Source organism: Crocodylus siamensis, chromosome 4, assembly GCF_052110815.1.
Source record: "Crocodylus siamensis isolate JL-2025a chromosome 4, ASM5211081v1, whole genome shotgun sequence".
NCBI lineage: Eukaryota > Metazoa > Chordata > Crocodylia > Crocodylidae > Crocodylus > Crocodylus siamensis.
Window position 1 is genome coordinate 208,217,616 of NC_143398.1, and position 21,794 is coordinate 208,239,409.

Here is a 21,794-nt window from a genome sequence, read left to right on the forward strand (position 1 = left end):
TCACAGCACTCTTTAGTTGCTCTTGTAGCACACTAGTGTGCCACAACACACACTTTGGAGATCACTAGGTTACGGCATAGTTTGTTTAACTTGTAACTTCTCAAGATAAAATAAGCCAGCTCTTTAAAAAGCTCAAATTACATTTGTCTATGCTGGATATATCCAGCTTTACATTTGTCATGTAAAGCTCAAATTATATCCAGCTTTACATTTGTCATGTCCCAGTTTGCCATAGTAGGACCCTGCCTCTCCAGTCCTACCCAGAATTTCATCTAGCAATATGAGAAGTGTGGGGTGATCAAAATGCCAGGACACACAAGTGTGACTCCACTGGGGACTATGACACCTAGGTTGAGAATTCTTACTATACAGTAAGTTTTTCACAGTTCCTGGTTATCCTAATACTCTCTAGTACAGATAATTCTGAAAGGGTGCTACACTACTTGGAAAACCTTTTATTTTACTTTGACTTCCAAGTATTTTATCAATTCAGTAGTGCAGGTTACTAAATGCAGGGATATAATTCATGGCAAATACAATTATACCATTCAGTGCCAACCAAAGACATCCAACTGCAAGTAATTCTTTCACTTCCCTGCTAATTTGCCTGAGGAAATAATTCTGATACGCAAAAATTGGCAGTGTTCCGGAAATGCTCACAGAATTATAGACAGTTGGGAAAATCACTTTTTCACATGTAGAGAAATATACTGTTCATAATTCTTTTAAATGACATAACAGAGGTTGTTTCTTTTAATTTAACATTTTTGATATTGTTACTTTTTCCATGAGAAAAGAAAGTTTGAATAATAAAGGAAGGAATCCAAATAATGTTAACACTGTTCAAGCAATTGGACAGCAACTGCCGCCTTTCTTTTCTCTTTGCACCTTCCTGATACTGGGATGATCATAATCTAGGGAAACCATGGGCTGCTGTAGTCCTCCCATTCCCAGAGGGACTGAAGCAGAAGGGCAAAGCCCTCTTCCTGCTTCACACTCCGAGAGCCCTGATGTGTGAGGAGCCAGTAGGGAGCAGTAGGCAGCTGCTCCTCCCCTTCCTTCCCAGTCTAGAGAAGGGGCATGAGCAGCTGCCCTCTATACCTTCTCCAGACTGGCAGGGGGAGGACCCTTGTCTTCTGAAGATATGGTCCCTAAGAGGACTTAAACCAGGGGAAAGTGTACATGCATTTATTCTCCTGGGATAAACTCAAAGAGGAGCAATCTTTAACTGATTGGAGTCAGGGCATTTTTCTCTCGCTATTTTGGGTCTAGAAGAAGCACAGTGAATGCACGTGTAGATTGGTGGTTTCTACTGTAAGAGTGGTGATTCTCCCAGCAGAAACAGACTGTCTGCACATGGCCACCATTACAGCAAATACAATCTAATGAACAGCAACAAGAAATGAATACATGAGGTCCAGAAGTTTGATCTGGAGTGATAGTTACATCATACATTCCACAACAGAACCCAAAACATACATTCATTTCATTACCATAATGTTGTGAACATATTAACATTATGCTTTTTAAGTTTATAAATTACAAAACCAGATTTTTCTCCATATACAAATTGTCTAGCAAGTAACAAATAAGCAGAAAACTTCTCAGACTATATCATTTTAATCACAGCTTCCTTTTGGCCTTCAAGCAGGTGGTATTCCAGTGATCAGTTTATTCTCAAGCATCTGTGCATCTTCATATACTGTATTAGACTGGCAGTGTGTTGATCATGAATTACTGTTAATATAATTTTAGGTTCCAATAACAGCCAGGTCTCTAGGCATCTGTACTTTTTTTTTTGACTTTTCTGTTCATCAGCAGAGAGAACAGTAAAATCCCACTTCCATATCTTCTGGGAGACTTTAGCAGTCTTTTCCATGATTTTCCCTCACCTTGATCTTTTCCCATCTGCTTAGCTCTTTTTATTTAAATCTGCTTAAGTAGGCAATATTATAACACAGCCCTATTGGTAATGATACCCCAAGGATCATCTCAGTTCTATCTTATTTGCATATGATAAAATGTGTTTGAACGTTCAGGCAGTCAGGTCATGTTCACTGAATATTGTAATATGTATCCATTCAAAAAGTTGATGCTATGTATAACAGTAATTTTAAATAGCACCATTGTTGTGAAATACAAGGAAGTTTAATTTTTAAAATCAGGTATTTTAAAAATATCAGCTATTTTTTTAAAACTATATATTTGTATATGCATTACTAGCATAATTGCTTTATGTTTTTGTAATATTACAACATAATTTCAGGCAAAACTACTAGTCTCCTTCCATTTTGTTGCTCATACAATGAGAAATAAGATTGTAATTGCTGATATTTTTGTATCCATTACGTTGGTGGAGGCTGAGGGGCTATCTTCTCCAATCATTATAATCAGACAGAGTGACGACAATTAGGAACCATTTATTTTTGTGCCCTCCAGACTCCTAGCTGTTTTGCCTGAGTGAAGATTTTCATGGCTGTAAATTAGCATGTGTTCATAACAAGCAGAATATCATATAACAACTTTAAATTTTGTCTAACTGAAGAAAAGATATATTCCTAGGTATAGCTCAGTCAGAGACAGGAAATAAATATTGTCTTAATCTCAGTTACTAGTAGTAAAATATTACTGGCAGATTGAACAGAAGGCAGAAGTGACAACATCTGGAAGGAAATGTCCAAAGTAGGTATATTCTGTTCTGGAGCCTACAACTGAGGCCGTCACAGAATTATGATGCTCAACAAAATAGAAAGAGAAGAATAATGTACGAAGAGAAATTAGAATGTCATGTCTACAAGGACATACCAGCTAGACACTGTGCTAAAGCATCCCTGAGCACTGCCTTTGAATGTGCCCTTTCCAGTCTATTCAAGTCATTCTGGGTCCTAGCTCTACCATCCAGAGTGTCTGCTACTCTAGTCAGCTTCATGTTGCATGCAAATTTGCTAAGTGTGCACACAATCCCATTGTCCAAATCATTAATAAAGATGTTGAACAGTCCTAGACCCAGGACAGACCCCTAGGGAAAATCATGGCTAGGGACAGAAGTTACACATAAAGTGGTTTAAGTGATTAGAAACTGGTTTAAACCTGTAACAGAACAGAAGTTCCATTGCACATAAACCAGTTTCAAAATGGCTGAAACTGGTTTAAGATAAACCTGGTTGAATGTACTAACAGACTTAACTGATTTGGGTCAAACCAGTTTATGAAACTTCTGTCCCAGACCTCTTCCTGGCTCAAGTTAAATCACTAGCTTCCTGGAATGTTTTGCAGCCCTGGGCTGGGCTGGGCTGGGCTGTGCTGTCTGCTCCAGAGAGTAGGGCTGGCCTGTCCCCTCTGCTTCCTAGCTGGAGCAGTGAGGGCTGGCTGGAAAGGGGGTGGCAGGGGCAAGCCTGGCTGGGGATGCCACCCAGTCTATGGGGGGGACTGCCCCCCCAGGCAATCCCCAGCTGAGCTCTGGGGCTAGGGAGTGGGGGTCAAACACCTCTTCCCCCATTCAAACTTACTGTTGGCTGCAACTGTGAACTAAAAATCCCAGAGGCACCTGGAAGCAGGAGGAGGAAGTAATGAGCAGCTCAGCAGAGTCCTGTTGCTGTATTTCTGGACTGCAAATTCCAGAGACCTCAGAGGCAACAGGAAGAGGATGTGAACAGCCAGCCAGAGAGCCACACCCCCTCCCTGGCTTCTAGCCTGAGCCACTGCAGGCACGTGGCTGAATTTTCTGAATCAAAGGTAAATGTCTGTTCACTTCTATTTCAATTTAATCTGTGAAGTTTAGACTAATCTGCAAAGACTGAATCAATTCACCCTTGGGCTTTCTGACTGTCTGTACCTAGCCCATACGACATGTCCTCCCAACTAGCAGTTGATGACTACTCATTGAGCATGATGATCTAACCAGTTTTGTATCTACTTTACAGTATTTTCATCTAATTTTTATTTTCTTAGTTTGTTAATAAGAATAGTGAGGAGACAGTATCAAAAGCTTTGATGAAGTCAAGCTGTATTGCCTCCACTGTTCTCGCTCACCCAAAGAGCCTGTCACCTTATCATAGTAGGAAATCAGATTGGTCAGGTATAACTTTTGGTGAATCCATGCTGGCTATATCTGATCATCTTGTTCTCCTACGTGCTCCTCAATATATTCCTTGAGGACCTGCTCCATGGTCGTTCCAGGTATCAAGGTCAGACTGGCTGGTCTGTAATTCCCTGGATCCTCCTCCTTCCCTTTCTTAAAGAAGTTTTTCCTTTTCCAGTCATCAAAGAAAATAGCCAGTGGTGCCAAAATTACTTCAGGCAATGCCTCCAGTACCTACTGTGTTTCCCATCTGGCCCTGCTGACTTGAAAACATCTAGCTTCTCTAAGTAATCTTTCACCTGTTGTTTCACTGCTCCTTCCCTAACTCTGCTGCCAGCTGCTCATCCTCTGATAGCTGCTCCTATTTGTGAAGACTTGCATTAAAAAGGTGCTGAATATTTCCACCTTCTCTCCATCATTCATCACTAGCTTGCCTTCTGCATTCCCTGAGGGACCTGTGGTTTTTTGGTCTTCCTTTTACATGCTTATAGAATAACTTGTTGTCATACCAGACCATGACAACTTCAGGATCAGGAAAAGCCAGGAAGTCAGAAGACAGGAGATTTGTCCTAGGAACTGAGTTTGGGATCCAGAGGGGCAGATGGAGCACAAATCAGGAAGCTAGCTGGGGCAGGTGTTTGGGAAGTCAGGCCAGAGCCAGGATGGGTATTCAGAGAGTCGGGCAGGCAGCGAGGTCAGTAGGTACATGGGGTCAGGTATCCAAGAAATCCATCAGAGTTGGTAGTGGCATGAGCTAAGGGTGCACCAGGATACAAAGCTGAACCTTGTTGCTTAGACACTTATCCTTCTGGGTCAAGAGTTTATATGGGAAGGGGTAAGAAATCAGTTGACCTTGGCTGGCCACTCCAGTGGCAGGAAGTGGGTGTATTCCTAAGCCCCAAAGGAGGATATAAATGATGAGATACTCTAAATAGACCTACTAAATGCTGAAGCTTTCTCTTTTCTGTTTTATATTATTAATATTTTGATGCTGAGGGACAGCCAGCATGGGTTTGTTGCAGGTAGGTCTTGCCTCACCAATCTCATGTCCTTCTATGACCAGGGGACATACCACCCTGTCAAGGGAGAAGACCTTGACACCATATATCTTGACTTTAAAAAAGCCTTTGATCTGGTGTCCCATGGAAAAATTTGCCAACTGTGGCCTCAGCTACATCACAATCTGATGGCTGGGGAATTGGCTCTGAGGTCAGACCCAGAGAATGGTAATCAATAGAAGTAAATCATCGTGGTGTGCCATGACCAGTGGGGTCCCCCAAGGCTCCATCCTTGGACCTATACTTTTTAACATCTTTATTAATGATGTAGACATTGGTGTCAGAAGCGGACTGCCCAAGTTCACCGATGACGCCCAACTTTGGGGTAAAGCGTGCACACCTGATAGGCTGGTGATTCACGCCAACCTCGACAAGCTTAGAAAATGGGCAGATGAAAACCTGATGACATTCAACACCAAAAAATGCAAGATACTCCACCTTGGGAAAAAAACCCATAGCACGCTTATAGTCTCAGCACTGCTACACTTGCTAGCACCATGGCCGAAAAGGAGTTGGGGGGTCATGATTGACCACAGGATGGATATGAGTTATCAATATGATGTTGCAGCTGGTAAAGTGACAGGGGTGGGAAATTCTTTTGGCTGGAAGGCCACTTAAGGAATTTTGATGAGGTCTTGAGGACAGGGGGTAGGAAAAAGGGGAGCAAGACGCCAAGTTATTTTATCTGGCCATGGGTCTGTCTGCCCCACACACACTACTGGGGATGCTGAACAAAACAAGTGGACAGAGTCTCTATGGAGATAAGCCTGGGACCCCCACAGGCAGGACAAGTTCAGCTGGGAGGATGGGATGGGGTCATGGGGAATAGGGAGCAGCATCCACAAGTGGGATAGAAGGGCAAGGCTGGGATTGTGGGGCAGTGACAGCACAAGGCTGGGACCTGGGCAGAGGTGCAATCTGCTCCCTGCATGCACCTGCAACAGGCACCAGTTCCATAGGGAACTGCAAGGCAGGAAACTAGCACTCATCGCAGGGATGTGTGGGGAGTGGATCACAACTCTGCCCTGAGCCCTGGTTCTGCACTGTCACCACCGTGTGATCCCAGCCCTGGTCCTGGCCTCAGCCCTGACCCGCCTGCCCTACTCCGAGACACCGTGCTCCACCCACGCATAGCCCTATCCTGTCCTCTAAGCCTACCCTGCCTGCAAGGGTCCTGAACTATCTCCATAGAGCTCACTCTTCCTCCTGTCTGTTTCATCCAACACCCCCAGTTGGGGATGCAGGGCAGACAGGCCTGGGGTGCCCAGGCAGTGGGGCTGGAGACCAGCAGCAACAGGGCACACATTTACTCCCAGATGGTGGCAGCAGGGTCTGCTGGGATGCTGACTCCTGATGCTATGCCACTCCTGTCCTGCCACCCAGCCCCACAGACTACAGTTCCCAGCATACTTGAAAGCCAGTTGGGGATAGGGCAGGCTGTGCCAGGTAGCACCTCTGTGCCTGGGAGTGGGGGACTAGCTGCATGTGTGACAGCCCCAGCTGCTCCCTGTGCCTGGGCTGGGTAGGGCTGAGGGACCGACCATAGATGATACAAAATCACTTGGTGGGCTAGATTCAGCCCACAGGCTGAAGGTATTTTGCCCACCCCTTGGCTAGGAGCATAGGAAAGTAGGGCTAGGAGAACCTCATAAATTCATGTCATCGAGCCTGTTGCTTAAGGCTGGGCCTGTCAACCCAAGTAAACCATTCCAGCCTACCCTATCTGTCCAACCTACCCTTGAAAATGTCCAGGGGCAGGGATTTTACAACTTCTTTAGGTAGCCTGAAATTTCCTCTGCTGAAGTGTCAATCCATTTTCCCAATTCTGTCCACTACAGTCACAGAGAAAAGCCCATCTCTATCTTCTCTATAATTACCGTTCAGGTATTTGAAGACTGTTATCAAATCCCCCCATAATCTTCCCTTCTCAAAATAACACCAAATAAGACCACATAACCCTAGCTCTTTCAGCCTTTCCTCATAAATCATGCTTTCTATGCCTCTAATAATTTTTGTTGCTCTCTGCTAGAGTCTTTCCAATCTGTCCATATCCTTCATGAGGTTTGGGGCCCAGTATTCCAGGTGAAGTCTCACTAGTGTCAAATAGAGTGGAAGTATAATATCCCTTGATTGCCAGAGACACTCCTGTTTATATAACACAGTATGCTGTTGGCTTCTTTTGAGGACACACAAGGGCACACTGGACTCGTATTCAATTTATAAGCCCCTCTACCTCCTAGGTCATTCTCTGCAAGACTGCAGCTTAGCCAGTCATTCATTCCCCAGTCTGTAGTTGTGGATGCAATTAATAGATCCCAAGAGCAGGACTTTGCACTTGTCCTTGCTGAGTTTCATCTGGTTGATTGTGGGCTATCTTTCCAGTCTGTTCAAGTCATTTTGAATCCTGGCCCTACCATCCAGAGTGTCTGCTTACTCCACCCAACTTGATGTCTTTGCATGTGTACTCAGTGTGCACTCAAGCTTATCATCCACAGCATTAATGAAGATGTTAAATAATACCAGATCCGGGACAGACCCCCGGGGAATCCAACTTGACATCTTCTGCCAATTAGATATTGAGCCATTGATGACTTCTTATTGAGTACAATGTTCCAACCAGTTACGTATCCACCTTACAGGAGTTTCATCTAGTCCTGTGATTCTGAACCACTGTACCAGGGCATCCAGGGGTACCAACAGATCCTTTGAAGTGTGCCTCAAGGTGTGAGGAGATAAGCAGATAAACTAAAGTTCTGCTGCATTGTGGGCCTTGATTCTTGTCCCTACACAAATGGAAAGGGATAAAGAGCTGCTGAGCCATAACTAAATGGATTCATTAAGTATTATATCTGAAAAGGGGGTTATGAACTGCAAAGATACTGCTAAGATTCATTTCCCTTGGTCTGATATTGGTCTACGATACATATCTGTTAGTTTAAGTTATAAAATAATAGATGGGTTTCCGTGTTCTTTTGTGACCGATTTTTCATTCTTTTTGATTTTTCATTCCTTTACTAAAAACCTTATATGAGCCTACCAACACTTATCAGGAAAAGTGACTTCAAATAACATGTCCAAATACTTCCTTATTTTATACAATGGAGAAATAGTAATCAATTTATAACCCAACATCTGGTCCCCAAATGCCCAATTAATTGTTGTACCATAGTCTGCTGATGCACTCAAAATTTAAACAAATTAGTCATGTATGATGTAACTTTTATGAATCCATGCTGAGCATCCCTACCAATGTACAACATGTTCAGATGTTATGTGACCTCTTACCAACTGATCTGACTTCTTTCCTATGACTGAAGGTAAAATGAATGGGAAAGGACAGAATGTTTCAGAAAATAATGCTGGGCATTTTCTCCTGCTCAGGTGGGGTGGGGGGTGTGTCAAACCTGAAGATCTACAAGGTCCCTTCCGACCCTACTTCTGTGATTCTATGATTCAGTAGGTGGCACTCTTCACTTCTGATCAATTGCTACGTAACATCTCTGCATTGGATAGGGGGCATTGGGCTGTAACAGGTACATGTTTCACAATGTAAAACTGATAGCCTACCTACTCAGCTAAAAGACTGAGAGAGCCATATAGTAACCTGGCAATAAAGTTGTGAAGAAATCACAATATTGGTATGGGCAAAGGCTGGAAGAATACTCACAACTTCGAATATAAAAATCTGAAAAAGGAATAATTTGCAATGCTGCTCTTGTAATTCTTAAATAGCTATTGAGATTCAAAAGTAACTTGAGAACTGTACGCAGTTGACTGATTTGTATTTTAATGTAAAACAAGATTAAAATCTATAAATTAGTAAATCCTTGCTGAAGCCAGTGTTACCAGCATTGAGTTGGTGATCCTCAAACACCACTGGACTGGACATTGTGTACAGGTGTCAAACTCTCAACTCCCCCAAAAAGTGCTCTACTCCCAGCTTCGTTACAGCCTGAGCTATCAAAGCAGCCAGTGAAAATGCCACAAGGACACACTGGAGGCATACCTCAAGAAAACTTACTGACATCAAGAGTTGGGAGATGCTGGCTGTTAACCAATTCTAGTGGTCCTACAACCTCAAACAAGCAGCAGCATGCTTTGAAGTGAAGTGTCTTGTCCTCAGAACACAGAAGAGAGCAGAAGAAGGAAGGGGGGAAATTCCAGCTCATGGCCTACTCAGCCTGCAGAAAGACCTGCAACTTCTGTAGGCAGATCTATGGCACAAGGACTGGTTTTACCTCAAAACCCATCATGGTAGAGATCATTCTCAAATTGAGAGATTCCTGCTGACAAAAGAAGTCTAGGACTCTTTAGTTTGGAAAGGAGAAGACTGGTGGGAGGGAGGGGATGATATGATAGAGGCCTGTACAGTCATGAAGAATATGAACCAAATGAACAAAAAACTGTTCATTCACCAAGTCTCAGAATACAAGAACTAGGCGGCACCTGGTAAAATTAGTAGGTAACAAGTTTGAAACTAAAAAGAGAAAGTAGTTTTTTATGTAAAGCATAGTTAACTTATGGAATTTGGTCCCACAGGAGTTGGTGGAAACAGACAGCATAGACAGGTTCCAAACAGGGCTGAATAAATTAATAAATGATAAATCTATTAATGGCTATTGTTTGGAGATGTTTTCTACGGCATTTCTAAACCAAGACTTGTGGATGCCAGGGAGGATACTAAATAGGAAATCGATCACTCTAGAGTTATCGGGTTCAGTGCCCTCCTCTTATAGCATCCACCCCGCCTCCAGTGTTGGAGACAACACTAAGCAAGATGGACCATTTGTCTGACCCAGTATGGCACTTGTTCTTTTGATACAAGGTTCTATGATATTCAGCTATGTGCAGATAGGTTCAGTGACTGGTCCCCAGGTTGAATTGTTCTGAAGCTCAGCAAATCTTCTTTGTAGTTCAGAGATCTCCTATGTAATATAGAACACAATTTGCATCCCCTTCCAAAAAAAAAAAAAAAAAAAAGATCTGCCTTTTCCTGGTGAATTATCTCCTCTTGAGTTCAGATACAAAACAGAGATGACAATGCTTTCTTTCAAAGTGACACTGCAAATAGAAGAGACTGATCTTTGATTATAGCTCTTGAAAACTGTTGATCTCTCCTGTTTCCTCGGTTAAGAATGGCTACTGTACCTAAGTGTTTCCTTGGAATACTCCTCAACCCTGAAGATGGTATTCCAGGTAAAAATTGCGTACTGTAAAAAAAGTAATCATGAACTTTGACTAAGATCTAAAGACTAAAACATTTATTTGTGGAACTGCTAAATTAACTATCCAAAATTTCACAGAGAAATGGAGTTCTTTCTTAAGGTTACTGACTTCAATGGCATTTGGCCCATACACTTTTACAAGTTATCTAATGTGTCTTTTATTCACCAATTTTAGCTGTTGCATCTCTTCATTTCTTTTCCTGATATTTTAAAGACTTGGTGAGAGGATAATTTTCATTCTACTATGCTTACTTATCCTTCCAGTCTACTCTTTAAAAAAAAAAGTTCCTCTCAGATTTAGCATTTATCACAGACACACACACTTTTCTGATCTAATGCCTCATCTTCTTTGAATTTAGCCAGTATTTATTTTATTTGTTCACGTATATTGTTGGGGGGAGGAGCATGGAGGGTTATGAGGTTTGTGGGGGGGCCTACGTGTGGGTGTGTGGGGTGTGTGGCTTGGGCCCCACGTTTCCACTTGCTGCCCCCCCTTCATCTGCCCATTGCCACGGTCACCCTTTCCCTGCCCCCACATGCTCCTGCTTCCCTTACCTGGTGCCTGCCCTCTCCTTGCCTTCCACCACCACTTCCCTAGCTATGGGGCTGGAGTCAGAGCGTCCCATGGGTGAGGGTGGGGATGCAGTGCACACTGGCCCTACTGGAGTGAGCAGGGGTTGGTTCTATAAAAGCACAGCAGGGGCAACCTGGGGCTGGGCTGGATACAGTGAATTGGTAGGCACCCACCCACAGACTAGATGAAATCACCTGGTGGGCTAGATGCAGCTCATGGACTGTATTTTGCCCACCCCGATTTAACCTAAACCACTATCCATTTGAAATGGCTCTATCAGAACCCCTCTTTACCCAAACCATGCAATGAGCCTGCTGTGTCTTAACTCTGCCTTGATGTGAGATGCATGCATTGAGCCTGCTTGGTCTCAGCTCTCTCCTGGTATGAGTAGCAACCCAATTTGTACTCCAGTGTGGCATGCAGCAAGTCCTCTGGGTCTCTCCTCTGCCCTGATATGAGTGCTAACCCAACTCCCTTCTTGCTCCAATTCCAATTCAGTGAAAAACATGCAAGATTTTGGTTTTGTTTTTTTCCCCCCACTCCTTTCTCTTTACTTCTCCCTCTTGCCTGTTCACTTTAAACAGTTCTTTTCCAAGACTTTTTATCTCCCACCTATGGCTCCAGCTGGTTCCAACTGTCTGAAGAGTGAAGAAAGTCACATAGTGGTTTCTTCACCTCCAAGCTACATGCCACCCTCCCCACTCCTCTCCCACCCTAGCGCAGGGATAGAGTCTGGCTGCTGTCATTCATCTGCTTTCCAGGCCCTCTCGTGGCAGGTCACAAATGTGCAGGTCTGAACCCATTCTAACTTTATGATGTCATAACATTCCACAGATTTAAAATGTTTCAGAGGCAACCTGTAATAACATGTAATTACTCTGAAAATAAAGAATAAATTATAAAAATAAGCACCAGCTTAACAGTTTACAGGTGATACTCTGTTTTGCTATGTAGTGGCCTGAGTTGAAGTTAATCACAGTAGAAAGGGTCATAATACATCTATAAAGTTCATTGATGAGACAATTTTTATAGAACAATTGAGGTTTCTGGCCATTTTTTATTTTCTGAGATTTGAAAGTGCATGTATTATTTATGCAGCTAAAAATCAAGTAAAACTGGCTTGAAATATCTGACAAGCTGCCCTATACAGCTCTGTCAAACACTGACTAGCATAACCATGCTATAGATTTCATAAGCCTCTTTATTCCATAGTGCTCAGGTAGAATAGCAATTGGAGATCATTATTATAAATTATCTTAAAGATTTTATAAATATAGTGCAATGAAACTGACAGGCTACCAAAGTACTATTGTTCACAAACGTTTTGCCTTCTTCCCCAGCCCATCTCTGAACAAACATTCAGACTTTACCTGAACACAGTGATTCATAATAACACTATGGATGGAAAAGAAGGCAAAACAATTTGAAGTCACCATAAGAAAGAAGAATTCCGGTTAAAGTTGATTTCAGAGAAATAATTAGCCATTTAGAATTTTGTCGCTAAATCAGCCAATTTGCACTTCTTTTGCTTCCCACTATCCCTCTCTGTCCACATCATATATACCAAAAACTGTTACAATGGTAGCTGAGAGATTAGGGCCTCTGTAACAGTTTTCAGCAATCATTAATCTAGGCCAATTACCCATCTTTTTATTACTACTAATTTAATCTAGCTATTAAACATGATTTCTTTTTTTAATATAGTGGCCCCTGGTACATGTTCATTTAATGTTGTGATGGGATCTGCTCCCAAAAACAGGCATGGCAGTAGGTGTGATTTTTGGGATCAGAGTTCAGATCTAGGATAGACATATTAGGACTATCTTGAATTTTCTAGGCTGTCCTGGCCAGTTGGTGAAAATTGAAGAAAAAATCCTGGATTGGTGGGAATCAGCTAGGGCAGAGAGCACTGCTTTCAGCATGGGCTACACATGAACACGCACATGCAAACACGTGTGTGGCCTCCTGGGGGTGGGGTGGATCAGACTCCTACCCTGAGTGCAGCACAGGTCCCTTCTGCCCACCCAGCTGCCAGCAGGAACCCATATTTGGTGTGGGAAGTTCTAGGCTTCACTCTGGGACTGCAGCCCCAGATGAGCTGTTGGCCAGTTGGCAGCTGCAGTAGTAGCAAGAGGTCACCTGCTGCTCCACTGCTGCTGCCCACTTGCCTGGTGCCTCCACCTCTGCCTGTATGCGCTGCCTGCACAGGATGGGTATGGAGGATGATAGAGCCATGTACCTGGCCATGCTGGCCACAGGGATGTGGTGCACATGGAGCTGCGCGAAGCCCAGCACCCACTGCGTGCCAATCCATGCCTTCTAAATGCTGGAGCTGGGAGCCAAGAGGTGCCAGATGGCTCCATGCCAACAGAGATGGTGAATGCACTGAGCTGGGGAGGAATTGCTGGGGCATGGGGAGTAGTTTGGCAGAGAAGCAGAGCAGCATGGTGCACCAGGCAGGCAGGCAGGCAGGCACCACTGCTGCCCACCTGCCTGGTGCACCATGCCTCTCTGCTTCCACCTCTGCCTGCTGCAGTGCCACTGACGTGGGAGAGCAGGGGTGGGGGGTAACAGGGGGACAGTGTCCCAGATTTATCATAGTCCTATATGGTCACCCTCATCAGATCCCAAGCACACCACTGTTTCTTCCCAGTGCAGGGGGAGCTCAGGATTATGATCCTGGGCTCCCTCTGCACCAGCAAATTAAAGAAGTGCCAGCAGGCCCAGCACACCTAATAAACTGATTGACAGCTGGCCCCTGGGAACTCACCATGGACTAGAACTGATTTTGGTGCCATCTGGGGCCAGGCTGATAAGCAGTTGATTGTCAACTGATTGTCAGCCCCAGACCACACCAAGGTCAGTTGGAGTCCTCAGCATGGTTTTGGGGCTGGAGCTGACAATCGGCCAGTTGTTGGCCCCGCTAGTATAGCTCTAGGTCTGGGTTCAAGAACAGAATGAATATCAGCTGATTGTCAAAACACCGTACCTGACAGCTCTATCACGGATGCTCCTAACAGATGGTGGGCAGCTTTGTCAGGAGCCTCTGAACCCCTACACCAAGCACCCAAACCTGAGCTGCCAGGCATGGGGTTAAAATTCCTGGCCAGGGACCTGGCAGCCTCAATGGTGCTCTTTAAAGCTCCCCATGTGCACCTATGGTGCTTGGCAAAAGTAGCTAGAGACGTGGGAGCTCCTAGCTCTTCAGTTGCCCATGCCCTACAACATGAAACAGTGCCTGCAGTGATGGAAGAGAGCTTACAACTTCTCCAGCTGCCAGTTCCACAGGGCCCCAGAAATTTAAAAAGCCAGTAGACAGCTTGAGCTTTTAAAAGTCCAGGGTGCAGTGAGCCTGAGAATAAGGCTGGGCTCATGGCACTCTCCTCTCGGAGCTAGTAGGTGCACTGGGTCCAGGATATGATGCTACCCCAGCCTGATCCCACCACTTGGGTAGGGGATGACTGTGGCCTGGACCTTGGGGCAGCCTCATGCTGGATCCGTATGCTCAGCTCAGTTTTGTGATCTATCAAGGGGAAGCCCTGACATGACATATGTTCAATTTAAGATGCGATACAAATCAGCCACAAAGATGTTTCACATTAAGTCTGAAAATCTTGTTTGCTCTCATTTGCTATATTATCATGCCATAAAATGGCTCTAATGTGTGTCTAGGTTACTATTTATGGCACAAATAACATCTTAACTGCATCTGAAATGTAGTGTGTGGCAGGGTCCAACAAAGTACAAAAATCTTATGTTTGTGTTTTGAAAGATCAAATAATTCAAATGGATATTCTGAAATGGCTAAATTAAGTTTACCTTAATTTAAGCATCTCTAACAGTAAAATATAAAAAGTGTGCCTCTGCAATTTTATGTTTTTAATTTTTCCCCTATTAACTTTTTCTCTCATGTTACTTGACCATTGCCATAGCTTCCTGAATCTCCCTAAACTCTACACTATTCTTAACACCTCTTCATACTTAATAGCATGTACTACCTCCTTGTCAGCTGCTGCAGTGCTCTAAAAAGCCATTTTGCATCAAATACACAAAATAACTTTAGTTGCATTTCCTCCATTTAATGTACTTTGCTCTATGCTTGGGTAGTAAAACTCTTCTATTACTACCATTCTAACCTTTCAACGTGTATATTTCTGCACAGTAATTTCACAGTCCACTTGTTTTCAAGGAGGGAGGTAGGGTACTTTTTTGTAGATAGCTTACTCACTGAAACATTTCCAGCTTAATCTTGGCTCTTAGATTGCAAAATAGAACACTACCATATTAGCCTGAATCCAAAATGACTTTGAATTTAAGACAATCCATCTACTAGTTAGATCCTATACATGGAAAATTTATGAATTTGTTATAATTTTCCATGTACAAAATCTAATTATAGGAGGGTTGTCTTAATTATAGCCCCTCAAAGCTGTAGCATGAACAGCAGTGGAAGGGGAGCAGTCAATGGGGCATGTAGTGGGGGGACAAAGACAGTGGGGGAGCAAACAGCCTGACCCCTACCCCTTTCCATCTGCTGCTTGACCCACCCCTTCAGCACCTGCCCGTTCCATGTCTGCACCTCCCAGCACCTGCCCTCCCTCCAGTGCCTGACTCCCCGCTGCTTCCGTCCTCTCCATCTGTTCTCCCTAACAGCCTCTTCTCCCTGCCACTTACCCTTCAGCTTCATCCAAGCTCTGGCTCTGCTCTATCTGGGTTGCTCCAGCCCCATTCTGGCCTAGTAACAACAGTAGCAGTGGCAGCTCTGAACTAGGCTCCAGGGCCCAGCCAGAGCTGCCACTGCAGCATCACCTGTTACTGTACTCAGCTGGAGTTGGAGTAAGCACGTGCTCTATGACCCAAGGTGAAGCAGAAATGGAGCCCTGCTAGAGCCTTCCTTTTCACTTGAGCATTGTAAGCCAAGAATCTGAACTCTGTTTTGGGATATCAGCCAGTACATCAAAATATAGGCAGCATCTTAAAGAACTAAACTAGCATAATACACCTCAAAATATGGGAGAAGTTTCTAATATTAAACTATTGCAGTAAAGAGAAGTGCTTCATGCATTTTGATAGTTAAATATAGGAATGTAATTGCAAAGCTTTACAAAGCCTTAAATACGTTGCCTCATCAGATACTTCAGGTGAATTTTGGCTCCATGTTACCAGAGCTGGAAACTTTAAAATTTATTTAAGCCACTTTGATAACTACTGGTTAAAATATTCAGACTTACAAGTCAATGACTCATGCTTTTAAGTCGCTCGCAAAGCTGATTTTTGAAAACTGTGCTGAACTCCGAAGCCTGTGATAAAGACTTTAAATATGTGCTTTAATAAATAAAAGCTTTTGCTGAGGTGGGCCTAATTTTCAGAGGCACTGAGCATCCTTGATGTCATGAGGGTCACATAAAGATATAAGTGATCAATACTTTTATTTAAATGCCTAATTGCAGAAAACAAATTTTGAACATGTCATTTAGCATTCTTGGATTTCAAGAGCATAGTATTTATTGGATTTTGGGCTAGGGATAGACATTCAAAAAGCCTGAGCCTGATTTGATTCAGTCTTTGCAGGTTAGTCTAACATAGCTAGGCTAAATCAGTTTTGTAACTGGACAGACATCCCAGAAATGCAGGCACTTGTCTACAACAGCTCAGGCTAGAAGCCAGGGAGCGCTAGAGCAGCCCTCCCTTCCTTCCACAACATGGAGCCGAGGGGCGGGGGGGCATGGCCAGGCTCTAGGAGCTCTGATTAGCCCAGCAGGGAGTTGATAATGGTGTTTATCACCCAATTAAGAAAACAACAGAGGGACATTACTAGCTACTTGTTGATTCTACCTGCTGATTCGGGCACATAGCCAGCCTGTGGTCTATTAGCTAATACACAGACACCTCCTCAGCAAGGCAAGGAGAGCAGAGGAATTTCTGCTTAGCAGGGAGTGGTAAGGGGGAGGGGGAAAGCAGCCCACAGTCTCTGGAGCTTAAGCCAGGGAGCAGAGGGGTGGGGCGAGCCCTGATGTGGAGAACCCTGCCCAGCCTAGAAAGCATGCTTTATTTTAAACCAGCAAGGGCTCTGGGGCATAAACCAGTTTGAGCTAAATCAGTTAAGTCTGATACTATGTTCAACCAGGTTTATCTCAAACCGGTTTCAGCCATTCTCAAACTGGTTTGTGTGTACTGAACATGTGTTCTGTTACAGGTTTAAACCAGTTTCTGATCACTTAAACTGGTTTATATGTAATGTCTGTCCCTAGCCTTGATTTTAGTTGTGCTTTTCTTTTTGTTGAGGTAAAAACAAGGTAATGTCCTATTCTTCCTTAGCTTCAAAAACAATCAAGTTAGGCTGCTGACAGACATTCATTTAAAGGTGCAATGGGATCTTATCCCTGATCTGAACAATCGTGCTTCCTGCCATGTCACACATGTGTGGCAAGACGCACGGTTTTGGACTCAGATCCCAATCAGACTCTACTTGTCAGTGCAAGGGGATCCCCAATGTAGTCTCACAGCCAGGCAACAATCAGCTGACACTGGTACACATTCAAATCTAAGGCACAATGAAAACCAGTCACAAAAATAATATTTCGTGTTATATCTTTGTGGTTAGTTTGCCTTTTTGTGGTGCCATTAATTCCCTTAAAGTGTGGCTGGGTTACTACTAAAGATGTCATTAACACATAATTGAATCTTCTATGTAACATCTCCCAGGGGCCTTAAACATTCACCTAAAGAAAAGGTAAACTAACAACCAAGAACTCTGCGTACGTGGAGGAGGTTGGGGAGTGGTGAAGCAGGGCAGAGGAGTTTAGACAAAGAGACAAAAACTAATCCATTGGGTTGGTTTTGATCATTTTGAATCCTTAACTTTAATGTTCTACGTGTTTCTAGTACAGGAAAACTGTTAAGTATAGCAGTTTTGTGGTAGGAGACAACCTGGCAAAAACAGACTTGCTTCTTCACTGTGAAAAACAACTTAAGTGAAAGAGCTGCTTTTACTGCAGACAGTATGGAAGCTACATAATGAATTTTGCTTGGTTTGGGATAGTGTGAGGAACCTGAAATGCTCCCAACTGTGCAGCAAAGTATTTATGCTGAGGTGAAGTAGTGTATCAGTCTAAGAGGCAAAAAGAGACTGAGGCCATATGTATGCCTGTATAGGCTTTAAAAGAATCCCTTAATCATACTCAAAACCATAAAAACAAAGAATATAAACTTCATCTCATAACAGATAACAAATGCATTTAGGCAGACCATGCCCATTATTTCTATGTGTATTTAAAATGAATGAATAGTGGACTCATTTGATATTACCAGCTACTTATAATACATAGTCTGAAACATTAAGAAATACACCATCCTATAAAAATAAATAAATAAAAATCTTGTCCAAAAAGGCTGTAAAAAAAGGCCTAAGGAAATTCAGCATATGAGAATGTATTGCTTTTATTTTCAGGCTAGCACCTTCAATAAATTTAAGTGCTCAATATTGTACCAGCCAGGTGTCAGAAATGAATAGTGAACCTGCCAGCAGAGATGTTTTCCATTTCTTAACCACCATCCTGGTCCCTGACAGAATTGATTGGCTCTTTGACATATACTTCTAGTCCTGGCAGAGGAAAAATTTATCCCTCTCAAATACCAAGTTTGTTCACTTCAAATGAGCTCAATATCATAAATGGGGTTTTTAAATGATAAATGAGTTAATCAATCTTCAATATTGTGAACTTATTTTAATTTTGGAAAACACAAACACATGCCACTGACAAAAAGAGCTATTTTTTTAAAATAAAGCAAAGACTATATGTAGTATATTATTCTCAGCCACAGGTATACACAATCTTTTTTAGTAACTCTATACTTTCACCAGCATTAGACCTCTAATTAGTAAATATTTACAATTTCTCTCCAGATTGACTGTGGCCAATCCACTGGAAGAACTTGACCTTATTGTTCTTTTAAAATAGTTTGTGTGCGCTAATGTTAGCATACATAAGGAATAAAGTTAATGAAACTTTACAAGCATTTTTCCCTTAAAAGTCTTGACACGTGCATTCTTAAATAACAGTAGGGGACCAACACATTTTTAAAATGTCAAATTTGAGTTGAGTTAAATTTAAAAAAATTCCTTTCTTCTATCTTAAAAAACAAAGGAAGATGGAAACTCATTTAACTTTAACTCATTTTCTCTTCGACTATGAATGAGTTATGAGTTCTTTGGGGTGCACAGGCAAAAGTAAATATATTTATGCAAATAGGGGTAAACCCATAGTTCACTTCTAAAAAGCAGTTTACCTTCTTCATAACAAAAAAATCTAAATCTGATCCTGAAAGCATGCTAATTTGCTACTCCTGGGGAAAACAGTATTTCTACAATTATTTGCAGCAGTTTCACTTCACAGCTATTTGGCACATAAATATGTTTATTCTACAGTATATCTATGAAAAGCCATCTGGAACTTTGCAAATGTTGCAGATTCTTACATAAAAAACTTAACCCTTCCAATACTTAGGTTTCATGGAAAATCTACATGTTCTGTATGTATTTAAAAACATGAGAGGGGATTTTTTTCCCCTTCAAAGCACAGTTATACTGAAAAGTATCTATTTTAATATCTTATTGTGAGATGTTAGGTTTACTTCATTTTTATTAGATTTCATAGATATTAGGGGCTGGAAGGGACCACAAGAGATCATCAGGTCCAGCCACCCTCCCCACCTGGCCTTAAGTGGGAAGTCAGCTGGGATCAAATGACCCCAGCAAGAAATATATCCACCTTTTTGAAGGAGTCCAGAGTAGATGTTTGCATCACCTATACGGGGAGTTTGTTCCAGGCCTGGACACACACACTGTCTTGGTTACTTCTATGTCAGTTTGTGCTCAGTTTGCAACTGAAGAATGTTTTTGAAGAGGTCATGAGATCTAAGATGGCAAAAGAATTATAGAACAGGTCAACAGGTCATGCAGGCCAGTCCTCCACTCAAGACAAGATCATCCCTGTTTCAACTGTTTTCATCAAGTGTTCGTCTAACCTGCTCTGGGGAGATGGAGATTCCACAACTTTCTACGTAAACTGTTCCAATGCTGGATCACCTTTCTAATATTCAACCTAAATTTCCTTTGATTCAATTTAAACTGAATCATTTTTTGTCCTATCCTCTTGTCAGTGGCCACAAAGAATAGTCTATAAATATACTTTTTATAACCACCCTTCAGGTATTTGAAGACTGTAATCAAATACCCCCTCAATCTGCTCTGCTCTGCTCTTCTTGGATTAAATAATCCCTGTTTTTCCAAGCTTCTCTCATAAATTGTATTTCCTCTGTTTTGTACTGCACTTCAGACCAAGTATACATCTCTCGTGTAAAAAACAATACCTCCTTTTCCCCCCAGCAGGTCTTCTCGAATAAATTATACCAATCCATAAAACTACTCCAGTTGCATGAACTATCCCACAGTCTCAGTCAGATCATACTTCTCTGATTGAATGAGTACTTCCAATTCTTCTTACTTATTTCCCATGCTTTTCACATTAGTATCTTGGATGACTAGCCAATTCTTCTGCTAATTTCACTGTGAATACTGTTAAGGCTCCACATTTTTTCTCCTCTTTCTTGACCTTTAACTGAGTCACCTTGCTCTTTACTTAGCAGTGGACCTGTGAACAGAAATTAAATATGGTATCAATCTAATCTCCCAAATTGCTTCCAAAATAATAAACATGGAAACATCTAAAAAACAGTGGTACAGTTGTAGAGGAAAAAACAAAGATGAAATTACTACACCAAATCATCAGCTGGTATAAACTGTTGTTGGAGCTACAACAGTAGCATGGGACTGATTTCTCAAGGTCTGTCCATGTCCAAGCAGAGAAGAGAAGAGTCTGTGGAGAAAGTTCTGAAGTTGTAATACAAAAAGATTCTAAAAGAAATTCGCCTTACTGAGACTTTAAGAGAGAATTTTAGAGTTAGGGCACCAAATGGGTCTCACAATGTAGTGCTACCACTTTGTGCCAAGCTATGGCAAATTCTGACTGAATTCTGATGAAGTGCATGGCAAGATGCATCTACCCCCTATTTTTTGGCTTTTTAGTGCCATACCGCCCTCTGTCAGACAGATTAGTAGAAACTGTTTTAACTTACTCCAAGAGACTGCTGCTACACAGACTGATCGATCCCTTGGTGGGGAGAATGTCTAAGAAGAGACAGGTATCCCCTATCACATTTATCTAATAAAATAAATGCTTTTTTACATTTTCCTCTCCTCTTACTTCTCATCTGCTGTCTTTTGCTCCTTGCCATTCTCCTTTTTCTTCCTTTTCTCTTCACTGACCAACAGAAAGATGCTCTCTCTCTTGTTTGTAAGAACACGTCAGAGAACTAAAGAAAATAACTTGACAAGCGTTTTTAGTTTCAGAAGTCTTTTTCTTAATTCTAGCACATAGATACCCTACTAGTACTTACAAAAAAAGAAGATATTCTGACTATAAAACTGAGGTATTTTAGTGATGCTACCCTATAAGAAGCTGCTGCAGCTGTATTTTAAGAGTATGATGAACAACTCAAGAGGAAAAGAATTACTTTTCTTTTGAAAAGAAGTGCAAAAATGGGATTTTTTTTAGAAATATGCAGGGAATAAAAAGCAATATAGAACACACAAATGTAAAGGCAAAATGTTACATCATTAAATGCAAAAGACTGAGTGGCAAATAAAAAAAAAATCCCAACCTTTTATGTAACAGGAAACAAGTGATAAAGTAATAGTGTATGTCTCTGAGATGAGAGTTAATAAAAAAAACCTGCTTTTTCAAATACACCTGAAATAGATCTATTAAATCTGCTTTGTACAGTTTCTATGGCAA

The 21,794-nt window shown here is 42.2% G+C and overlaps 1 protein-coding gene across 6 annotated transcripts in view; it reads right to left on the bottom strand.

Annotated features, from left to right (window-relative positions):
• The window catches only part of B3GALT1 (beta-1,3-galactosyltransferase 1), a 390,202-nt gene that overhangs the window by 303,085 nt on the left and 65,323 nt on the right, over positions 1-21,794 (bottom strand). Inside the window, exons 2-3 of one of the 6 annotated variants that reach the window (XM_090045557.1) lie at positions 20,568-20,591; positions 19,710-19,855 (exon numbers count right to left, since the gene is read on the bottom strand). The exons of 4 other annotated variants lie outside the window; for them this stretch is intronic. The gene's annotated coding sequence lies outside the window, so the exon portion shown is untranslated. Of the gene's footprint in view, positions 1-19,709; positions 19,856-20,444; positions 20,592-21,794 lie in introns of all 6 variants that reach the window. One more of the 6 variants, XM_090045555.1, reaches the window with a different exon arrangement.